This window comes from Polypterus senegalus, chromosome 5 (assembly GCF_016835505.1).
Source record: "Polypterus senegalus isolate Bchr_013 chromosome 5, ASM1683550v1, whole genome shotgun sequence".
In the NCBI taxonomy this organism is placed as follows: Eukaryota; Metazoa; Chordata; class Cladistia; order Polypteriformes; family Polypteridae; genus Polypterus; species Polypterus senegalus.
Window position 1 is genome coordinate 137,614,626 of NC_053158.1, and position 18,570 is coordinate 137,633,195.

Consider the following 18,570-nt stretch of genomic DNA (forward strand, 5'->3'; position numbering starts at 1 on the left):
GGAGAGGAGAGGGAGCTTGAAGGGAGGAGTCATGGAGAGGGGAGCCGCAAAGGCTGTAGTCGTCACTTCATTTTAACCAAATTTACATTAAATACAGTAACACGCAACCAAGGAGAATAAGAAAATCAATTAATAAAAAGTGCTGTTCTTTCTGTCGGCATCTCAAGACTCCTGTAGATATGCAAGAAGCCAGGCACTATGGTGCATCCACTGCGTGCATCTGAAGTTTAGAGGAGGGAGAAAGGAAAGGAAGAAAAAAAGTTTTGTTGCAGCGCAGTAAGCTAGTTTCAGAAAGTGAAGTTTGGAGGAGTGCAGGAGTGGCGACTACGCTAAGCACAAGAAGCATCAGCGGCGACCAGACACGGCTCTTCGGGCAAAGCACAAGGTAACCAACATAAATACACATTGCATCAGTATACAACAACAAGAAAAGTAATAATAAATCAGTCCAACAGCTGTGGGTGCGGACTTAAGCGCGTGTGCGAAGAGACGCTCTAACCGATTAGTATGGGCTTTCTTTACTCTTCAGTAACAACGTGCATCTGGCGGCATTTGAAAGTTAAGAAAAGAAAAACTACTGAGTGGGCGATGCAAGTAAGCGGAAAAAGTCAGACTGCACATGACTAACAGTGAGATCCAGGGACCGATTGAATGGAAGACACTTAAAATATTTGGGCATGCATGCATTTCATGTCTAACCGTGAATGCAAGATTGCTGTTATGTGTATATTTTGCTTTATAATAAAATGTGCAAAAACTATCCCCATATTTGACTGTTTACAGAGTGTCATGACTTGTGAACTATATCTGTCTAATTTGATTTGCTACATTTGATATAACACATTTGGTAATCGGGGTATGTGGATCGGTTAGTCAGAGGTCCGTTGTGCAGAGAAATAATCAAGACTGATTTTCGATTTATTGTTGTTTCATTTTTTTTTTATTTTAAATGACTGCAACGAGACTTCATCCAGGGTGTTTAAGACGTCCGGGGTTTTTGTTAGTTTAAAAAAAAAGCGCGTCTTTCTTTCTTCGCAAGCTGCGGCGTTTCTTGAGTCGGAACTGGTGTCTTTCATTCGCGGTGACTTGGCTCCTGTGAACTTTCAATACGTTCATGTATCGATTTGTTTACCCATTCATCTATGTTGAGTGTTCTTTCGTATAACTTTTGAGTACCTAGGCTGCGAAGAGAAAATCGAATAAACCAAAAATACGTTGTACATTAACTTTTTAGAGTCAGACCAATTAGTACCTGCTGGCTTGTGTACAGCTGCGAGTGGCATAGGCTGCATGATCTTTTGAGGAACTGAATATGATAATGGAATCTTTGTAATATGTAAATCCTTAAGACAAGTTGTTCAATTTTAACTATGCCTATTTCGTAATCTGTATGACTGTGTAAACGCAAGAAGACAACTTTTTCAAAGATAATTTAAAACTTTTTGTTTCTTATAAAGACCTTTTTCTATATTACACTGTTATTTTGTCATTATGTGTGTTAAGGTAGGTAAATGTATGGGAAATTCAGGAAAAGTGCGCAGGGCCTTAAGCTAATTTATTTTATCTATCTATCTATCTATCTATCTATCTATCTATCTATCTATCTATCTATCTATACAGTTATTTCAGTTAAAGGCAAAAAGAGTCAAACTTTTGAATTTAAGTAAAACGCGGAGATTTGGATTGCTGCATTAATAAAACAGCCCTTTTTAAAAGTGTTTTTTAATGTCACAGTTGTTTTTGTTCTCTTGGTGTTTGACCCTTAACACAGTTACTGTACTGTTTGTTTTAATTTGTAACATTTAAAGATGTGTTTAATTCCTTAATACATTATGTCGATTTTACCTAGTTTGTTAGCACAGTCCCGTTGCGAGACCGCGGGGTGATCGAAGTGAGTAAACTTGATATTGCTTGCTGCTGTGATGAGCGCACAAAGTTCCTCTTAACACGCAATCCTTTCCTGACTATAGGACGTCATGCTCGGAGTGTGCAAATTGGCTTTCAAAAGACACTTCAAAGATCTGATGGCAATGCGAGGGCGGCACTCTGTGGACATTGCTTTTTTTGTGAGTTTCATGGCCGCTGAACCCATGCATATCTCAGGTTGCATTTCACACCCGGGTAGTGACAGCAGCAGAAAGTGATAGCAGACCAGCATTAAAAAAAAAACAAACAAAACAAACTTTAGCACCTTAGGCTCATGAATTTGTTCTGCGCAGTTAACAATTTGAAAAAAAACGTACTTATCTTCCCTCTTTATAAGCATAAACGAATAACACTTTTACACACGTACGCAGACACAATGCCAAAGCCACTGACTTTTTATGTAGCGATTTAAAGTAGTTGAAAGATCAGTACATGTATCCAATGATGTCTTAAGCATGTGTTAAAATTGCTTACTGGTAAACAAAAACACAAAAACCAAAATCCTGCACTTAATATAAAAAGGTTTTTTCCTCTTGATTTTATTTAACATTGTTCCATTTTTTAAATCCATGGCTCAGAGATGTTTAGCTCAGGTCATCAAACATAGACACATAACACCAGTTTTTAAAAATTTTCTTAAAGTTAATTTTGTTTACTTATTGAAGCTGGCAGCCTATATTAATTAAAGGAGAAAACAATGCTACAAATTATTTGGGGCTTATTCTAGCAATGTTCACAGCATAATAATATATAGTGTAACAGACTAAAGTTTTGCTGTATTTGTTGGAAGCCACCGTCAATAAAAATACTTACATGAATCCGGCTTGAAAACACTTAATATTTATAATCAGGGATTTTTTTGCTGAGCATGTGTGAGACTGAATGAGAACAGCTCAACATTTTGCCAAAATGTCACTTTTTAAAAATTGCAGTGTTATGGAAGCATGCTGGATAGACCTGAGGTGTGATTTAACATCTTACTGAACTTTTTTAATTGTGTTATGAAAAACAGTAACTTTGATATATTTTTTTGCTCTTATTTTCATTCTACATTTTACAAGTTATTAACACTTTACTCTCAACATTTCAAATCATACATAAAAATAAATTTCGTAAAGTGTATTTTAAAATGAATGTAGTGTGTTCCAAGTATCTTTTGCAAAAATGTACATACCAAATTATTTGTAGGTTCACAAAAAGAATGAATCTTCTTTTCAAACAGACAAGTTGTTAGGTGCATTATTCATTAATGCAAAAATAAATTTTCATACTGATTTATAAATCTGTAGTTGTTTACTGTCCTAAGAGGGACACATGATTACAAAACAGGCAAGCATTCTTTAAAACAGTTGTAGTATTTTTAAGTAGGGCTGGTGGGCTTCTGAAATTCTTTTTATACTCGATTATTAACACATTTTCAGACTTTTGTTTCTTGGATACAAAAACACAGTTCTTCAAAACATAGTTTATTGTATTTTAACAGAAAGTGCCCTTAATATGTAATTACCAAAACTTTGCATGTTGCTTCTTTCAATTTGGAGGTTTATAGTCATTTTTTTTTTGTAAGAAAGAGGGGTAACTATAGTTGAAAAGGAAACTGTTAGCAATATACTTTGTTGTTTGTCACCATGAGTGTAAAATGTCCTGATTTTTTTGTAATTAACTTTAAATATAATGAATATGGTCATTAGGAACATGTTCTATGTGTCATCACTGTCTGGTATATGTTCAGATGAGTGTGTATGCATTCTGTTAGTATTGTAAAGCCAGCATCCTTATTCATATCATTTGTCTTTCCTGATTTTGATTTTTGTGATCACATAAGTTTGCTTTTTACGTTATTTGAATTGCCATTCTTATATAAAAATGAATGGTCTGAAAACTGTTCTGTAGTTCATTAGCCTATTAATTGATATAAACTCCTGCAAATATGGTTACAGAAGCAGTGCCAATAGGGGGCAGAAATCTTGTGGTTTTCATTAATTTTTAAATGTAGTCTGCAATAAGAAGGAAAAAAAGGTAACCTTCCTAACCTGTGTTCTTTGTAAATCATTCAGTAATAGAGCCATTTATGTATGGCACTGTAAATAAACATATTTTGGAATATTGTATTTTTTCAATTGTACAGCATAATTCTTTGGCAGTAATATCCTTTTATAGGGTGACTTTGATACAGCTACGTGTGCTACAAAGATAACATGCATAGACGAGTTTCAGAGAACAGGGAGCCTTCTCAAGACAACCCAGCTAATGGAATGTTAATGTTTTTAGACTCTAGTAGATTATCTGAAAAGTCAACCTTTTCTTCTTCATGTGAGTTGTAGTAAATCCCTATGTGCAGCACACTTTGAAGAAGGCTTTGTTAGTGAGCATCAGTGACCTTATGCGGGCACATGGTTTTTAGCAACATTCATATGGTTAATTTACTCTTTCGGTTCAGGCAAAGCACTAGCACAGTGTGACAAAGAACAGTGTCGCCAGTTTCTCACAGAGTAAGATGTGTGTGAGTATTTCAGATTTTAAAGAATTGGTTTTAATGAGCAGTGGTAGCATTGTACTGTAGCAAAGTTTATTTAAGGCATGCAGAATGATTTTACATAACATCTAGATAAATGCCATTAAGGGTACAAACTGACAAGTTATCTTTTCACTCATCTGAGAGTCCAGAATGATATAAGTGATTGTAATTTTAAAAACTGTGCATTCAATTTTGCATTAAAAGAAGTTTTTTTTTTACTACAGTTTGTTAATTGAAAGTGTTTTCCAATATGTCATTATTCTGTATTTGCACAAGTATTTGCATGGGAATGACACAATAATTGTAAATCTTGTAGCAGTAAGTACATTTTGAAGTATCTTCATTTAAGAAATAGCAATACAAGTAAGGGTTCAAAATTGAAAGAATTATGGGAATTTTTTTTGCAAGCTCTAATATATTTTTTCAATGCATACTGTACTTTGGACTGAGTGTTCCTTTTTTTTTTGCTTTATGACTCATTCGAACAAAATTGTTTTCCATCTACTTGATGATGCTACTTTATTTTACTGCATTATACCACCAGATTAAGCTTTCGGGATGTGATATTTGAAAATGGTAACTATTTTTATTAGTTCACATTCATCTTGGAATATCTGATGGACCAACTCTAATTAGTTTGGTTTGGATAGTGAAGTCTGTAGTTTTATATATTTATATTAGGTTCTTTTTGTTCTGTAGCTCCCTGAAATAGAGCTGTTGCTGAGTAAAGGCTTGAAATGAAATTTTACACTTTGATGATTTTTTAACTTTGATATATTGACAGTGAAAAAAAGAAAAAAAAGGAGCTGTATAGCTTTCATAAAAGTTCAGCAGTAACACCAAGCAGCAGTCAAGTGTCTCAACCCATTTGTGTTTAACTGCAGAAGAAAAACATGTCTATGGGCACCGTGGTTTCTTATCAATCCCCTAATCCCAGATCCCAGCAAAACCTTGAGGGCATGCCTCAGATCTTGCTGAAATCATTGTAGACTCTCTCCGTTCGCAGATTAAATATGCTATGTGTTCCTGGCTCCAGCAACATTTTTACGAGCTTGCTTGGCTTCCTGTAGTAAGACCCCCTTCTGCAATTTTAGTAGCTGCTAAAGGCAACTTTTAGATGGTTGTCTGAAATATCTGGCCCACATGAGATGGGGAAATGGGAGGTGGGGTATCTTACACACTTGCTTAGGTTCAAACAAAAGAAACTAATGTTAAAAGTTTCACAGCAGTTTGTTTTATATCTGATACTCAGATCTTGGTGCAAAATGATGCACATTGTTATCATTCCAATTAATACATGATTCCAAGTAAAGCTGAAAAGATATGAAGTTGATTGAGTGTGAATTTGTGTACTACATAATGCATAATACAATCAAAAACAAATTCTGATTTTGGGCAGTTGCCTTGCTTAATTAAATTATAGATAATCCAGATAACTGTAAACAGAAATGAGAGGCTTTCTTGTACGTTGACATGTGTCTGGATGTATCCTCACTTACTGGTGTCAAGTTAACATGACATCAGAAAGTTAAAAGAAAGTAGAGTATCTATCTATCTATCTATCTATCTATCTATCTATCTATCTATCTATCTATCTATCTATCACTTGGAGTGCCTGCAGTAAAATAATTGTTTTCAATTACATTTTAAAAGACTAAACAGATTTTTTTTTAAATCAAGGAGAATGGGGGGTGGGGAAAGTCTCCCCAGCTTAACATAAAAAGAAGACTCTCATTGTAATTGAAATGTTGACGTTAAATTGTAGCATTCTTTGTATTGGCTAAATTGGCAAGTTTACTTTATAACATTGTTTATTACATATTACAGAGTCAAATAAATGTTAGTTATTGTAAAAGAGAGTAAAAATGATGTTTTATTTATTTTCCTTACATTTTCTGTATTGTTAAATGGACATAAGAAATCACATCATTACACTTACTGCTTTTCTTTAATTATTCATTTATCCTTTTTCTGAACCCACTTTTTTCATTACACATCCAGGAGTAGTCCATAACATTTAATCAGTGAACTGCGACTAACTCTTGCACACTCCACATACATTTTATGTGTGAACTCACAGTCACACACACAACCACAACACACACTAACACACACACACACACACACGTTGCTAATTAACGGACATACACACATTAGGACTTGGAAGAAAACTTGGGAACCCAGAGAAAATCTATACAAACATGAGGATAACGCGGAAAGTAATAGATGTGGGAGTTGAACACTGGAGTAGTGAAACACCATCACTAACCAGTGGAACACTTTTGTCATATATTTTGTAACAACTTTTAATTTACTTTAAAAACATCATTATTCATGCTTTTCAAACAAAGGGCTTTGTTGAAGAATGTTGAGAACATCTCTGAAAAAGCCCCATGCTGATTACCATTTAGGATCAAATATTGCTTTTCAAACGCAGAGAGACTTTTTAAATAATCTGCTTATGTATGTGCTTGTGTATTTATATGCTTAGAGTCGAGTATTTGTTTCAGTAATACTCTGCAGGGGGTCTTTGAACTGTACTCAATGTTCTGAACCTTTGCTTCATACAGAGTAGCAGTACTGCAGAAGTTAGTTTGCAGTGCCTTAGTTTCTTTCTGCAACTGTGTAAACCTTAAAAAGAAGTTGTAATTAGACATGGCAAAATAGCAATATCTGTAGCCAAGAGCATATGTCATGGAATTCCTAGGAGAACTTGAGCAAATTTTGTGCTTAAAGGTTACTCAATGAATGGAAATATGAAAGGCCATTTGTCAATGTGCTGCCTGGGTTTCTGTTAGTTTTCAAGCTCCAAACTCATTGTCTGCATGGCCTAGCCATTAGTCATCAGTGTATTAGTGCTGCCTTCAGGCTACGCTGCCCAGCACTTCTTCACACCATTACAGCTCTGAAAGTGTTTGTACTTGGCCGACTTGTAGAATCACTGCTGTTATTTCCACTTGGCTGCATTAGAGGTAAGTCCCTCCCAACCTTCCAGCATACTGTAAACCATGGGTTCTTTAAAAAAATTCTTTCTGGTGGGATTTGGCAGACTCATGTTTTTTAGGCATATTTGGCAGATTCTTGTGTTTTTTAGGCATGTTAATAATAATAAAAAAAAAATTGGCAATTTTGATGAATCGTGAACATCATGTACTAATTTCAACTAATTCAGTTATGTAGTGTTTCTTGTCTGCATTACAGCCCTGTAGACTGCTTCTAAATTACCAGAGACCAAGAAAGAAACGAGCAAAAGAGGATGAAGAAATCATTTTAATTTGAATTGATTTAAACACACACAGAAACCCAGCTGATTCTAAAATCCCTAGTTAAACATTGTTATAAATAAGCCCAGGAAAGCTGTTAACTTTCAAAATTATTTACCAATTGTGGATATGTGGGTTTTAAATTCTTGTCTTTTCAGATTATGTTAGTTTACCTGTACAGGTTTATGATGTCACTGACAAACAGACTTTAGGCAAAGCAGACGGCCTGCTTACTCACTGACTATAGTGTGCCCTCGATTTAGGAATATAACGACCTCGACAGAAACTTGTGTATTTTGGGCTCCAGATAGGCATACCTTTGGCATCATGGTTACCAGTCACCTTTCTGTCTCCAAAACAAGCACTAATTGTGCTGGAAATGAATATTGTTCTATAATTAATTGTAGTCTCTCTCTTGTAAATGATTTTCATTTTCAAATCAGATTTTTTTTTCCTATTCCTTTAATTAGTAATGGCAGTTTGTCACTCCATGCTTTTAATGAAACAGTAATTCTAAATCTGCATGTATCTGTGTGCATCTTTCTGTCAACTTGGGCAGTGTATTCATATTATATGTGTGTTTCATTAAATTTGCTTTGGTTCTTTCAGTTTGTTAAATTGGAAAGACTGTACTGCTTTTGTTTACTGTAGTTTTCCTTGTGTTTCCAATACATTGTTTAATTTGTTTGAATGTGTAAAAGTGGAAATTTCATTGTAAAGGATTTTGTAATAGTAGTTGCTGTGAAGGCAGGATATCAAATAAGGATTGATTTTTTTTCCTGAAGTAACTATAGTATAGTTTTCCTCTAGGTACTTCAGTTTTACTTCCAGTTATCAAAGCCATATGTGGTAGGGTAACTGACGACTGCAAATTGTCCTGATGTGAGTAAGAGTAGTTGTGTGTATAAGTGTGCCATCGTCCTAGCTGGGGTTACTTACTTCCTTGTGGCCAGTGCTGTTGTGATAGACAGTGGATTCCTATGACCCTGAGGTGGAACAGAAAATGGATGGAATATTTCAAAAAGCTACCCTGCTCTTTGTTTAATATGTTGGTTTGAGAATTCTTTTTCAGGTAAAAAATTTTGCTCCTCATATTTGGCATTTTTTATGGATTTTTACAGCCATTCATTTCATAGCTGTAATTTTTCAAATTTCTAGTTTAACCATGATCATAACAAAGATATGGTAATTTTATCAATGGCTTTATAGAAAGTGGTTCAATTCTCCTAAAATGTTGTAAATTCTGAATGTGCAAACTGTTACTAGATTTACAGACAACTAGCAATTAACAGTTGTAAAAATGAAAGCCTTAGAATGTATAAAGTGTAAGATTTTTGATGGTCATCATCTTTTTAAAAGGCAGTGAATTAGGTTAGGCTTAGGGTTATAACTGTGTGAAATATAACTGTACACTGTAAATCAAGTACCTTGATTTAAGGTTAAGGGGAAGTTTTATTTTACCTGCAGGGTTTCACCGGAATTTTTTTAGAACCATTTTATTGTGACATGGCTAATGTAACCATGATTGTAGATTACTGCAGTGCAGCACTTTTCATTATTTACCACTTAATCTGATCAATGTAACACTAAAGGCCATGCAGCATGATCTGCTATGACTGTGTAAAAAGTCTATTAACACTTAACAGCCAAAGTAGTAGCTGAACATAACCCTGCTAAAAACTACCAAAAAACTACATAAGTAGTGATCACATTGTTGGCAGATGACAGTACTTTTGTTTGAGGTGAGATGAAAAAACAGCTGTGAAGTTGTAAACAACTGCATCAGTCTCATGTCAAATAGTCTTCAATAGTCTCACTTTTTTGTAATGAGGCCTTGCACTCTTTATTTCTGGAATCTTTTCTTGTAGCAGTGGACTAAAGTAAAACAAACATAACACTGAGGTGGCTGTGAGCCATATGAAATGAAACTGTACATAAACAGTGAAATTGGGAGACTGAGGTTGTCAGGTTTGGCCTATACAGGTACAGTTAGGGTATTGGTATTAGAGCAATAGTGATCAGTATGCAGCCAGCTGATGTAAACCGTTGTACCTTGTATATGAAACAATGGACCTTAAATATACTGAAATTACACTGTACATTTGAAAATGAGTATTGTAAGAGAGAAAAATATGCAGCAGATCTATACAAATAAAAGGCAAAGCCCTCACTCACTCACTCACTCACTCACTCACTCACTCACTGACTCACTCACTCACTGACTCATCACTAATTCTCCAACTTCCCGTGTGGGTGGAAGGCTGAAATTTGGCAGGTTCATTCCTTACAGCTTCCTTACAAAAGTTGGGCAGGTTTTATATCGAAATTCTACGCGTAATGGTCATAACTGGAAGCAGTTTTTCTCCATTTACTGTAATGGAGATGAGCTTCAACGCCGTGGGGGCGGAGTTTCGTGTGACATCATCACGCCTCCCACGTAATCACGCAGTACATAGAAAACCAGGAAGACCTCAAAAAGTGCTGAAGAAAACATGCATTATATAATTGAGAAGGCAGCGAAACAATAAGAAGCGAGCGAGTGACATATACAACCATATTCATGAGTTCTGCTACTGAAACAAAGCACGATGTAAACCTACACTTTAAATTAAGTTCATAGACAGGCTGCGCTGGCGTTTGTAATTTAGTGCCTGCCCATATAAGGCCGTCCGTCAGCGGCAATCCAATAGCAAACTGCCACGGGTAAATATTCACGGGTGAAGGACTGTGCTTATGGAGAGGAAGATGAGATGGTCAGGGTGGTGTTTGACACAAACTCAGCGAAACTGCGAGAGAAAGTTTTAAGTGCCAGGACTAAGGTAACATTAAATACAGCCATGGACATAGCACGAGATGGCACCAGCACAGCTGGGAACCTTCGATGCATGTACACCGAGCACTCACGTGAACTGACGCAGTGCACAGATAAAAGGCAACAGTTCCAAAGAGCTGAACAAAACCGAATTACACAATTGAAAAGGCAGCAAAAATATGAAGCGTCTCATACATACAAGCATATTCATAAATCCAACTACTGCGGAAACAAAGCACACGTTGGAAAAAGTCAATGTCCCGCTAAAGGAAGACAGTGTAAAAAACCGTGCATGCAGTGTGTCAGGTCTCAGATAAAGAAGAAGACGAGCTGTTTATTGATGCAGTAAGAAACGAATCGATGAATGAAACCTGTCATCTTTACAACGATTGACAAACACGGAATGTAACTTGAACACAACACATCCTACAAATACGAACCTGATTGAAAGAAATAATGATAATCAAATCCTTGATGACAGCAACACTCAGTAACACTCACAAAACAAATACTGTATATTGACAGTCATGTTACGTTATTTTTAAAATGTTCCCTTTTCTTTTCTAGCTTTTTAACACACTACTTCTCGCTGCGATACGCGGGTATATATATATGTATATATATATATAACCCGATCTACATACTCGAATAATGGATACTTTATTCGCCATCAGTGATTGTTTTGGTAAAGCCATACTCAGTGTATTCATTAGATGAACGGTAAAAAAGTAAGGGCAAGGCGAGGATGACTTATTGAGGCATGCAGGCTGTAGTCTTGCGTCAACTCTATCTGAATTGCGCGATCACATTTGAAAAATATATCTTTTCAAGTTCTATTTAGTCCATATGTGTCAAACTCAAGGGCAGGGCCACATCCGGCCGGCGTAATTATATCCGCCCGAGATCATTTTATATACTGTATTATTGTTATTAAAGCCGGGTATATGAAGCGCTGGTAACACAATAAACTACAGATCCCATAATGCAGCGCTTCAGCTGCCTTGCCGAACAGTTACCGCATTAATCAAGTCTACCTTAAGATGCTGCAAGTTATTGCGAAGCTAGCTCACACGATGCTGAAGAGAAAAGTTGATTCTGAAAATAGAGCCTTTAAAACCGATGGGAGGCTGAGTATATGTTTACTGAACCCGTGTGTCTCATTTGTGGAGCTAATGTGGCTGTAATTACAGAATTTAATCTAAGACGGCACTATAAAACAAAACATCAGGGTAACCTGAAAGACCTGAATGCAATGCAGAAGATACAGAAAGCAGAAGAATTAAATAAGAATCTGACACTTCAGCGGACGTTTTACCCGTGCACAATCACAAAGTGATTTCAATTGAGCTGCTTTTATGGGAGACACAACCACTTGCCCCACTTTCCCTATTACCAAGTAATGTTAAACCAAGTCGTCACTACGGTGTTCCCAAATCGCACTTTGCTGATAAACTGAGCGCACTGAGTTTGCACGGCGCTTTGGTGACTTTGAAGAACAAAAAAAGTCCGTCTACATGCGGCTCGAACCTTGTGCATGTTTGGTAGCACATATCTGTGTGAGAAGCTCTTCTCAGTGATAAAGACTAACAAAACAGCACACAGGAGTCGCCTCACTGATGAGCACCTGCAATCCATCCTGAGAATCTCCACAACACAGAACCTCACACCAAACATAAACGAACCTGTTGCCAAAAAAAGATGCCAGGCGTCCAGCTCTAAAATGACATATGAGCAAAGACAACTGAATGATTTGATTTGTTATTGCTGAAAGGAACACATTTTATTTATATTTCTAGGTTTTGTTATGCAGCATGTTCATATTTGAATTTGTATAATTTTGACAGGATATATTTTTATGGAGAGCAAAATCTTTTGGGATATTTAAAATCTAAGTTTATTTTTTAAAATATAAAATTACATAAGAGTAAAGAAATTTGAATGTTTGTTCTTTTAATGTTTACTTTATTTCTAACTTGTATAATTTAGACAGGATATATTTTTATGGAGAGCAAAATATTATAAGTTGTTTAAGGTTTGAGTTGATTTATTCAGGAATAATATTCCTGTCTGTTTTTACCATTCCTACCATAGATATTTCTGTCGACTAAATAAAAATTCCTTCTATTTAAAATTTAAATAGAACTTGAACAAATACGATAGTTCATAATATCGACGCAGACTTGCACGTAAGAGCGGGTGTCATCAGCGTATTGCACTGATACGAAATAGCTGTGTGTGTATATATGTAGATATGTATGTATATGTATATATATGTTTATATATGTGTGTGTGTATGTATATATATATATGTATTTGTGTGTATATATGTGTGTGTATGTATGTGTGTATATATATGTATGTGTATATGTATAGATATGTATATATATATATGTTTGTGTGTAAATATATATATATATATATATGACAACAACACTCATCACTCACAACAGTGACAAAACAATAACATTGACAATCATGTTACGTTATTTTCAAAATGTTTCCTTTTCTTTTTCATTGCTTCTTTAACACACTACTTCTCCGCTGCGAAGCGCGGGTATTTTGCTAGTTTAAAATATATTACTGTATACTTTCAACAGTTTTATACTTGTACGCCTGCTCTTTTAGGCCATTTCTGATAAAGCATGTTAAACTGACTTTCATTTATGTTTGAATAATGCAGTAAAAATATAAGTGTTTCAATATAGAGACTGTTTTTAAACTCACATCTGTCACTTAGAAGAATATTTAGCACTGAAGCAGAAACAGCTGCCTATTTGAGTAAACATTGCTGGTTCCTGAAGCTTAAAAATGTGTTAGTAAAAAAACTAAGCAGCTACTTGTTAACACCATATTACAATTTCATAATGACAAAAACTACATTTATTAAACTGCATCTTTAAATTCAGTTGTGATCATTTTTCATTTTTAAATTCACCTTCTAGTACTAGGATGTTGTACTGTGTTAGCCATTCTGGATGTAATGAGAAGTCAAGCAAAATGACTCCTTTTATTGGCTAACAGGCTGAAGAAGGGGCCTGAGTTGCCTTGAAAGCTTGCATATTGTAATCTTTTTAGTTAGCCAATAAAAGGTGTCATTTTGCTTAACTTCAGATTAACCTTATGTAAACCTTCAATGTGATAATGAACATTTCATGCAGAAGATACTGAGATGATGTACTGGACTTTTAAGTCCTATAAGACAGTAACTCTGTCCATATCACCACTTACTTATTTTTGCACCAGAATATTTAAATTACATGATAAATAGGTGTATTGTTTTTCATATTAAGTAAAGAGATTTGAATATGCTGAGCTTTCATTACTATTAATACTGTTAATACTATTAATAATTTTACATGAGTAAGTTGTTATTGTATTGTCTTTATTGACTGAATGACATATTTTATGTAATACCTGTACTGTATATATTTACATTATATATATATAATTATAGTATGTATATGTACTCTAGATTTGCAATTTAGAGAAAACATTGAAAACCACACATGACCTACCAAATTTAGGATGAAAAATATCCTCATCAAAGCTCTAGTGAACTGGGAAGGAGTTGTCAAAAGTTCACTTGAAAAGCAGCAGAGCAGTCTTGTGTGGAGGTGGCTCAGGAAGAAAAGAGGAGCATTAATGACTGTGTCCTGACCCTGCCTATATGGCACATTTTTCAGTACGGAGTAAATGGCCTAACTGTCTTGGAGTAGTCAGGTTACTGCATTAAATTAGGATGGACCTTGTTGGGTTCATTTTTTATTTAATACAGTGAGTGTAGGAACATTCCCTCAACAGTATTTGACAATATCATTGCAGAAATGATGGACTTAGACTTTATTATCTAATCTAATGAAGATATATTTATTTGCTAGACTACTGTATTAATGCATTTACTGTTGCACTTAATCCTCAGCAGGGTCGGTGGAGCATATCTTAGCAAGCATATGGTGCAAGGCAGGAACAATCCTAGGGCAAGGCATCAATCCATTGCAGGGTAAACACACACACACCACACATATAATAATACAGCCAGTTTAGTATTGCCAATTAACCTAACATGCAGATATAACGTGCAAACTCGACGCAGAGAGGACATGGGACATAAACCATGGCCTCTTACTGCGCGGCAGTACTACCTCTGCACCACTGTTCTACCAAACATTTGGTATAAAAAAAGTGAAATAAGAGCTTAAGTACTATACGTTTAATACAGTCTGAATAACATTTTTACAGCTATCTTGAAGCATTGATATTAAATTGCATGCACATTTTTTATACTTTTTTGTACAACAATGCTTTACAAAATGTCTAAAACAGTTCCTTTTATTGAAATCATCTGAGATGCTTACAGTTTTGTTGTTTTTTTATGCCTAACTGCTGACTAATATGTCCAGGTCAGTGCTGTTATTTTTTTCATTTAAAAACACAGACATTTGCCTCTGTTTTCACCTTCCATCCACTGTATACCAGCATTTTCAACCCACAAAAATCAATACTTCTGAAAATGCACTCCAGAGTCAAATACTTTTAAAAACGCAATGCTCCATTTCTTTTTGGACAGGAAAAAAGAAAGACTTCATCATAGTCTGGCTAGTTAGTGCTTTTTGCGTGATACTTCCCTGATTAGATCCTGCTCATTACATCTTATTCACTGATTAGCCTCCCTTCATGGAAAAAAATAAAGTATATTCCTACATAGTAGGCAGAAAAGTGTTACTTTCTATGGTGCTTGTTGTGTTGCTTACTTGTATGCATCTAAATTGTGTTTTGTGTAATTTTTAGATATAGTGGATAAGTGACTAATCACTCTGCATCATAGAGTTGCCAACCATAAGTGTGCTCAAACTGCACAAGCACGTTCAGTCAGATTGACATACAATGAAATGGGTGAACAGCAAGTGTACAAAGCATGCTCACTACATTAGCTGCAAAATGAATTTTCAGAAATTTGGTGGCAGCATCAGAAAATTGGTGTATGAGACTGCTCACAATACAAGACAGCTGACTGAAATTTCTGACATGACAGAAATTCTTCCGATCATCTAACAGCCCAATTGTAAGATGCAATTGGGCATCACAACCATACTTTCATGCTACATGTGAAATGACCACTGGTAAAGCTGAAATTTGGGATAACTCAGAAAATCAGTCAGCAACTGGAAATCAGACTTAAAATTATGCCCAGAATTGCACAGCATATACCCAGTTAAAGGCATCTGTGCTGTGCACATGCCCAGTGTAAGCGAGCGATTACGACATATGCATTTTTTGGTTGTTTTAGTATGGACAAAAACTTTAGTAAATAATATGAAAATGCTAGCGTGTATGGAGATCATTTTCATTTAAAAGTGCCATTTTTAAGTGAAAATGTAGTAGTGTGGACATTGTTTAGTTTTCAGATTTTGTTGTCAGGAAGTTGCTTTATGTAACTTCAGGTGATGTTTATTTCCTAGTTTAAAGTAAAATAAGTCAAGCTAGTTTAAAACTGGTTTGTATAAATTAAAAATAGCATTTTTCTTCTATAAACTGTTATTTAGTGGGACAAATTTCAGATCATTTTGTAATAAGTTCTTGAAGTCTTGAATATACTTTGTAACTTCTCTGTGTTTTACGTTGTTAAATTTAAACAAGTGCATTTTGAAATGTTTACAATAGTATGTTATATTAACATTTATGTATATGTTTGACTTATAGCATAATCAGATTAATAATTAATCAATAGTTGATGTCATCCTCTTTAAATTGAAAAATGTTTCTTTTTAAATGAAATGCTTTTGCATTGACTGCAAGGCAGTTAAGATTCTTCGAACACTAGGCCATTTGCTTGCTATATGTTATGTAATGTGTTGCTTCTCAGTACTTTGAATTGTTATCTGTTCTTAAATTTACACAAAATAGTTTTTAATTGTTGGTTAGATAATAGTTTGCAGCATTTGTAGATTATAATTATCAATAGATAATAATTTACATTTTCCTTGTTTTTTAATTAAATCTTTTTGTTTTCTCCTCTAATCTGATTACTGTCCACTTTACACTCCTGTTTCCTACAAAATTTTGAAGAGGCCCCACTCCTCCATTCAGGTTTGCAATTGGGTTTTTAAAATGTGTGCAGGGCTAGCTAAGAAGAAGAAGATTTGTTTTGACAACAAGCAAGGCTCTTAATATGTTTTATCATCTTGTATTCCATCCATCCATTATCCAACCTGCTATATCCTAACACAGGGTCACGGGGGTCTGCTGGAGCCAATCCCAGCCAACACAGGAAACAAACCTTGTGGGCAGGGCGCCAGCCCACCACTGGGCACACACACACAAAGCACAATTTAGGATTGCCAATGCACCGAACCTACATGTCTTTGAACTGTGGGAGGAAACCGGAGAAAACCCATGCAGACACAGGGAGAACATGCAAACTCCATGCAGGGAGGACCTGGGAAGCGAACCCGGGTCTCCTAACTGCCAGGTAGCAGCGCTACCCACTGTGCCACCCATCTTGTATTCCCATAGATGTATATCTCTCTTGTATTCTGACAAAATACATTTTGTCCTGTTTCTTCATAGCTTAGCCATTTCTTTTGTTCCAATTAATTGAGAGCATTTAGTACTGAAATACATTGCCTAGTTGCAGTTTTGAATTATCTACCTGGTAAATAAGGCTATGACATCTAATTTATGTGCAAATTTTATTGTCCATTTCATCCTTCTTTATGTTCTTTCTGTTTCTTAAGAATATTCTCTGTACCCATTGAGAAATACCAGGTGTAGTTTTAGAACAGAGAGTAGAACAGTATCAAGCTGTTAAATATAGATATTTACTGTTGGCAATCACCAGCTTTGAAAGAAAAGTCGTGTATCTGCTAACAGACGTTATAAGTAAACACTGACACTGTTGAAAACAAAAGTACAGTTAAGCTGCTACTTACCCTATGTTACCATGTAACATATTATCTATTATTATCAGTGAATAAAATGCGCACTCAGTTTGTATTTTGTTTTATGTTAGTTCGACATAATGACAAAATAGAGTCAAATTACATATCCTGAAAATAATAAGCCTGGTACCCTGTGATTGAGAAATGTGTACAGAATCATACCTTTGAAATTTAACAGTAATTCGAGAACTACTCTGTTCTTTAAAAAATATTTCTGTTAAGCAGAACTGAGGAGGACACCTTGCACATTTCTTTGTTATTTGTACACTGCTTATTTCTTGAATTTCTATGCTTATATATATGTATAAACTGCTTATGAATGCCTGGTTCTTTAGGTCAAAAGAAAGGAGCAGGTTTACAGAAGATCCAAGAGCTGATAGTGTGCATTATGTCTTGGCCGCATTTTTTTTTTAAGGAAAACGAATCCAGAAACACTCTGGAAAATAAACCTTAAGTGGTGTGTACAGTAAACCTTCAACTTATTGAACTTATAGTAGGAGAGAAAATTGAATTCCCTGGTAGGAAGAAGGCTATACGTACAGAAAGGTAAGTGGTTGATTACTTTTGCATGAATATGGAGAAAGCAGAAAAGCTTCCTCTCACAGTGAAAAAAGGGTGTAGCTATAATCTACAAATTATAGGTGATGATTTTTTTATTCAGGTGGCACGGTGGCACACTGGGTAGAGCTGCTGCCTCACAGTTAGGAGACCCGGGTTCACTTCCCTGGTCCTCCCTGTGTGGAGTTTGCATGTTCTCCCTGTGTCTGCATTGGGTTTCCTCCGGGTACTCTGGTTTCCATCCAAAGACATGCAGGTTAGGTGCATTGGCAATTCTAGATTGTCCTAGTGTGTGCTCTGCAGTGGGGTTTGTTTCCTGCCTTGCACCCTGTGTTGGGTGGGATTGGCTCCAGCAGACCCCTGTGACCTTGTAGTTAGGATATAGTGGCATGGATGGATTTTTTATTTATGAGATTGTTTTTCTCTCAAATGATAGCTTCTCAACTTTTGCTCAACATTTTCCAGGTTTTGGGCAAATTTGCAATACACTGTCACAATGCAGCAAAACTAATGGTGGATCAGTTGGAATGAGTAATTAATCATGTATGGCTGGTG

The 18,570-nt window shown here is 35.6% G+C and overlaps 1 protein-coding gene across 1 annotated transcript in view; it reads left to right on the forward strand.

The window, feature by feature from the left end:
• The first annotated feature begins 31 nt into the window (after positions 1-31).
• Positions 32-18,570, forward strand: part of gli3 (GLI family zinc finger 3) — a 309,890-nt gene continuing 291,351 nt past the window's right edge. Inside the window, exon 1 of the mRNA XM_039753392.1 lies at positions 32-385. The gene's annotated coding sequence lies outside the window, so the exon portion shown is untranslated. The remainder of the gene's footprint in view (positions 386-18,570) is intronic.